Source organism: Artemia sp. Qi Xiang Cuo, chromosome 20 (genome assembly GCF_049724085.1).
Source record: "Artemia sp. Qi Xiang Cuo chromosome 20, ASM4972408v1, whole genome shotgun sequence".
Lineage (NCBI taxonomy): Eukaryota > Metazoa > Arthropoda > Branchiopoda > Anostraca > Artemiidae > Artemia > Artemia sp. Qi Xiang Cuo.
In genome coordinates, this window is record NC_142813.1 from 54,552,464 (window position 1) to 54,559,465 (window position 7,002).

Here is a 7,002-nt window from a genome sequence, read left to right on the forward strand (position 1 = left end):
ATTTTTTTAATTATTTCTAAAGCGCTAAGACATAGAGTGCTACAAATATCGGAATTGACTTTATAGGGCAAATTATATTATGGGAAGATGTTTTTGAAATCTCCCTTCCCTCCAAACTCAAATTTTCCCAAATTCTACATTAGAAGCCTTTTTAATTATTTCTAAAGCGCTAAGACATAGAGTGCTACAAATATCAGAATCGGGTTTATAGGGCAAATTATGTTATGGCAAGATGTTTTTTAAATCCCCCCCCCCAAACTCAAAATTTTCCAAAATTTTACTTTATAAGCCTTTTTAATTATTTCTAAAGCGCTAAGACATAGAGTGCTACAAATATCAGAATCGACTTTATAGGGCAAATTATATTATGGGAAGATGTTTTTGAAATCTCCCTTCCCTCCAAACTCAAATTTTCCAAAATTCTACATTAGAAGCCTCTTTAATTATTTCTAAAGCGCTAAGACATAGAGTGCTAAAAATATCAGAATCGACTGTATAGGACAAATCATTTTTTGGCACGATGCTTTTGAAATCCCCCCCCCCCAAACTCAAATTTTCCAAAATTTTATTTTAGAAACCTTTTTAATTAATTCTAAATTGCTAGGACACAGAGTGCTACAAATATAAGATTCGACTTTATAGGGCAAATTATATTATGGGAAGATGTTTTTTAAATCCTCCTTCCCCACAAACTCAAATTTTCCAAAATTTTACTTTAGAAGTCTTTTTAAATATTTCTAAAGTGCTAATAGTTATAGCACTACAAACATCAGAATAAACTTTAGAGGGCAATTTATCTGTAAAAAAGGGAAATCGTTTTTCCAAGCTAAATTTTTCTTCTTTTTTAAGGAGGAAAATTCCTACAATCACTCTCCTCCTCAAAAGAAGGCTAAGGCTAATGGCATTACTCCAATGCAACAAGTGGAGATAGGTAGCCCATCGGGGGCCACCCACATCCATTCCAGACCGGTGCTGCCTGCCCAAGACCCACCCGTGCCAACCCCTATGCAGCTGGGTGGAAAGCAGAAAAGAGAGTGGATGATTGCTCATAACGTTACTGCTCCACAAGATTGTGAAGTTACCCCCCATCAAACATTACTGAGCCCTTCACGACCAATGCAAGGTGGGAATGATGTGGCCCCTACTGTCCTCAACATGCAAGGTGCAAATCTAAATGTGAGTTTTCAAATATTATTTCTCGCTAATGATTCTTTTTGCCAATTCAATTTGAAGGACTGAGAATTGAACCGCTAGATATAATTCCAGATTCTAATTTGCATAATAAAGAATTGCGGGACTTAACAGTTTCAATTTTATCATTTACTCTGGAAAATCTTGAAAATAACAGACTACACATTGAAAATAGGCTATTTTTATGGCTATTTTTTATGGATGACTGGAGTTGTAGGAAAAAAAAGAGTCGATTTTTTTTTAATTATCTATTAAGACAGTTATTTAGTTTATTTTTTTTTTACCATAATTTATTGCTATTAGTCAAACGTTTCGATGTGTGTGTGCGTGTGTGTACATGTGTGTGTGTGTGTGCGCATGTGTGTGTGTGCGTAAACGTGTGTGTGAACAAGTGTGAGCGCATACGTGTGTGTGTGTGTGTGTGAGTGTGTGCGCATGTTTGCGTCTGTGTGTGTGTGAGCGGTGCATGCGCTGCTTATTTTTTCTGTCTACTCGATAATTCATTGACATAGTATAATGAATATTACAAATTCAATAACAACGTAATGATTTTCACTGTTTTGTTGTGTGTTTGTGTGTGTGTGTGTGTGTGTGTGAGCGGTGCATGTGCTGCTTATTTTTCTGTCTACTTGATAATTCATGGAGATAGTATAATGAATATTGCAAATTCAATAACAACGTAATGATTTTCACTATTTTGTTGTGTGTTTGTGTGTATGTTACTAACAAAATTTGTAATTTATTATGCATTTGTTCTGTAAATAATGCTATAAGCAAAAATTCGTAATTTATTATGCATTTGTTTGATAAATAAGAATCCAATTAAGAAAAAAAACGAAATTAAACGAGTAGATTTGTAGAAAAAGGAATCTGATCGCTATTTTTTATGGATGACTAGATTTGTAGGAAAACAAGAGTCAATTTTTTTTAATGAGCTATTAAGACCATTATTGAGTTGATTTTTTTTTCTGAGCTTTCTGTGGGAGACGGGGGTAAGTATTTATTTAAATAATTCTAGGAGGAGGAAGTGAGTTTTGTGGGGGGGGTATGGAAAAATGGTGCGTGTTAAATATTCAGGTAAACATACGACTAGAAATGAACATGATTTTTCAACTTTATGAAATAATGCTTATTTCACATAGAAAATAAAACCTTTTTTTCTATAGATTAATGAAATAGCAGCGCCATTGGGTCATAAAACATCAGCATTTACTGGACCAATTCTGGCACCACCAATGGAGCTCAGAGACGAACCTTCATTAGTTCTAGATAATATGGAGTGGCATAGAGGTTATCTTAATGATTGTTTTGGGGACATGGCTAGCCTAGACGATTTAACTTGTGATATTGACATGAAGGAGGATCCGGAGTGGGCAGATAGATTTATGCGTGAGCATTTAGGGGGTGTTACTAGTGCATCTGAACCGGGTCCTCATAAAGAAATCCCATCACAGGACAATACAGGGTGGCTTGATCAGGTGTCCCCAAACACCTTGGAATACGTACTAACAGAACTAGGGGACCTCATGCCATCGCCGTCCATCGCAATTGAACAGACTGAGGGTGGTGTTATTGACAATTCTATGTCACCCCCCCCATTTCGCTTAATGATATTCCTAGTGGTAGTAATAGTAGTAATAGCAGTAATACAACAACAACAACAACAACACAAGTATTCCTTCTTCCGAGATTTTTCTTCTTTCCAACTCTGCCTTGCACCACACAAAGGTCTACAGCGCCAAATTTGGTGATCCTCTTAACTCTCAAGTGTCAGTGGATATAATAACAGATCCCTCGACCATTAAACGTTAATATACTAATAATATTCGAATCATTCTTGAACAACAGATGGGGGTGTGGGGGGTGGGGGTTAGTTTAAAAGCATCAATAGCACTAAAAATATTTTTTTTAAATTGAAAATGTGAGTCGAGGCTGTATTCAAAATACTTGCACACAGAGATGTTGGCAATTCGCCCGCATTTGTCAAATTATGGAGGAGGTTTTTCTAAATTGGGCTAATAGTATTCAACGTACTGGGGAAAATTATAACGAGGGGGGTAGTGGATATGTGCTTTTATATATTTAATTTTTAATTGTTAACATCTGTTGGTTTAAAAAGGATTTTATTGTAAGACGTTGGCTTGGGGGAGGGGCGGCAATTGAATTAAAATATCACTCAGATTTAGAGGGGTGTCAGGGGATACAACGAATCTGTTTCGACGCGAGGCTACAGTGTTTCAAGTATGCATTTTAATTGCCGCATACAGACCTCTTCGAATAGATGCATCTAGGAAAAAGTTGGACGAATAGGCAGTTAATGGTAGGGAGGGTTCAAAGTTCCCCAAAGTAGATTTTAATTGTTTAAATGGTCAATTTCCCGTGACACTAAAAGGAATAGATATTTTTGAGTTGGCTAATGCATATTTGAAGATTGGTGTCACAGTGTTACAGTATGAAACCGAATTTGAGGAGGGCCAGCGTTCTGATAAGAGGGTTTTATTATTTCTAGTGCAGGCACCATTAATTGAATCAGTAAAATATTGGATATGGCTTTTATACGATAAGCCCACAACCTCCGACTCAATTTGTCTTTTTAATATGAGTGTCGACGTTAGAGTGTTTTTATGAAAGAGCAAAATATTTAGGGGTGTACGTTATTGGTGCTCAACATGTCTCTCCAGATATCAGATTTACTTTAAGTTAGCGCATGACATGAAACGCTTTAAACGTCAGAGACACCATGCTGTGGAGCCTGTAAGCAGTGGTAAAGCGATCTTACGTTTTCAAAATTTGCAAAACACACTCCTGCAGAGCAATAAGATCGCTTTAGACTGCGAAGTGAAACTGACACGTGTGCGATCCGTCAAATTCAAATCGTGTTAAAATACATGAAGCCAGTTAGGGGTCTCTTACCTTCACGTGAAACGATAGTTCAATTGCGCCACTAACGGACTGGGTTAATGTGATATGCTAGGCGAAAGCTAATACAGTAGGCAATTAGCATTGGTCAGTGGTCTAAATCAAAACGGAAATGGTCTAATCAATACAGTAACTGGTGCTTCTTTATATCTTTGTTGTACAAACTGAACAGCACTCTCACTACCAGAGGAAATAGTGGCCTTTAAAATCGTAAAATGTGTTGGGTTTGCAAGGGGGAATTTGATGATGGTGTTGGGAATGGGGAGAGGAGGAAGGTGATCGACCATGATCATTTGTGGCAGAAAATTACATCCGAGGAGGGGGGAGTAACTTTAGAGGGGTAGCACATCGGTCATGCAATTTAAACGTTAGACAACAATATTTTGTACCTGTTTTTAAACACAACTCCAATTACGACTTAAAGTTTGTTGTACCGGCATTGGCCCGCATTGCAAAGGGAGGAGTTGTAGATGACGCTTGGATAGATGGTTCATTTTCATATAATATCGTACCCAAATCATCGGATAAGTTACTGCTGCTAGAACTCAGGTGCAGAACAGTTAACAAGGGTAACACGTGCCTGAATAAAATCCGTATTTTAGACTCCTTCAGCTTCTTCCCCAAATCTTTAAGTCAATTAATTCAGGTGCAGAAAAATGATAATTTTGATAGCTTCCTCCTCCTCAAACAGCGCTTCCCCGATAATGAAATGTATGATTTATTAACATGTAATGGCATATATCTATATTATTATTACAACTATGGCTTGAGGCTAGATGAAGTGACACTACCGCCCATTGAAGCTTTTTACAATTCTCTTCCTGAGAGTAAGTAGACCACAAGCGACTACGAATTTGCTAAGAGGGTTTGGGCAAAGGGCGGATGTAAAAATGGGTGGGATTATTGTAAACTTTACTTGGCCAGTGACGTACTCACTCTTCTGGACATTATGTGCAAAAATACGGATAAAATCTATGGGGAATTTGGGTTGGATTTAGGTTATTATTTTTCCACTCCTCATTTGGTGATGGACTTGATACTTAAAATCAGCAAAGAAGAAATAGGTCTGATCGCCGATGTGGATCAGCATCTGTTTGTAGAGAGATCAATGGGTGTGGGTATGTTTTTCACGGGGATCGTATCATGAAAACTGATCCGTCCGGACAGCACACCGATGAAAAGTCGGACGCAGTTTTTTTGGATATGAATTCTCTTTACCCATCGGCAATGTCTCACTACTGTTTGCCGTGTGGCAATTATAAATGGCTTGACAATCCTTGTGCTTTGAATGTCCCCGACATTGCAAGTGTTGATGAGAATGGGGCACAGGGATGGTTTTTTGAAATTGACGATGAAATACCCATAGAAACCCATGACTTGATAAAAGACTTTGTTTTCCTGAGCAAATATAGGACGGTGGGTTGGGACTCTTTGAGTCCCTACAATTTATCTTTAGTAGAAGACGGGAGTTCGCACTGGGTACCTTCAAAACAAAAACTAATAGCCGATCTCAACCCAAAACAGAATATCGTTGTTCATCACGTGCTATTGAAATGGATGGTGTCCAATGGTTTCAAGGTCACAAAGATTCATAGAGCCCTCCAATTTGATCAAAAGCCTTACATGAAAACGTTTATTGACACCTTTGTCATTAAGCCTTCACAAGCGAAAACGAAAGATGAAAAAGAAGTCTATAAACTCATTTTGAACTCAGCTTTAGGTAAATGTGCGAGAGCGTACGAAACAGAAGTCGATGTGACATTGTAACCAATCCCAAAGATTGTGCTCGAATTATTGCGGATCCAAACTTCAGATCGTTCACAATCATAGACTTTGATATGGTGATCCTACACCGTAAGAAAATAAACATTGTTTTAAATAAAAATATTGCAGGGGGGAGTGCAATAACTGAAATATCCAAGAAACTCATGTTGTCATTTTATTATAATGTATGCAAGGTACAATGGCCGATTGAGGGACAAGTTCAAGTGTATTACGGGGATACTGATTCACTCCTCTTAAAAGTCAAAACTGAAAATCTATTGAATGATTTGGAAAAAAGCGAGTACATTAGCTCACAAATGGACTACACTAATTGGGACGAATCCCTCTACCCAGAGCTAGTGAAACGTCAGGCCCCAAATCAATTGTTAATGCTAAAATCTGAAACAGGTAGCGATCTAATATCCAATGGTGTGTTTCCCGGTCTGAAGGTATACTGTGTGGAAACGCAGGACAAGGATATCAGACAGGTTTGCAAGGGGGTACCTACACACTGTAAAAAATAATTTTGACATGAGTGTGTATAGAAACTGTGTGGAACGTCGTTTAGTCCCAAGAGCGAAACTCATGGCGATTCGCTCTTTACAATTTAAAAACTACACAGTTAGGGTTGAGATAAACGCCATGTCGGCCATATCAGACAGTCTATTCTCGTGTGTTGTGTGTTAACTAGCTACACCCCGTGATTGTTTTCATTTCAGCCAGTTCTGTTTTTGCATATTGAATAACGCAACTTGGTATAGAAAAATTAAACTAAATTCATTAACCAAAAAAAGTATAAATTGGGTGGGAGGTTTGGTTTGATAATGGAGTGTTTTTTAAATTCTGTCTTTTTCTTTGTCACAATCAATTCTTCAATGTGTGTGCAAGGCAGATCAATTTCCACTATTTAATGCCCCCGGCCCGAGCCCGCCGCAGTGGGCCCCCGCTTCCCGGCCCGTGGCGCTTCCTGCGGCGCTTCCCGGCCTGCCGCAGCGGCCGCCCCCCGGGAGAGACCCCATTTAAAATGCTGTAAATAAAAGTGATATTATTTTAAGTGCATTATTCTAATAAATGTTGTATTTTTTCTATAAATAAATAAAAAAAAAGTGTATTTATTTAAGTGTTTTT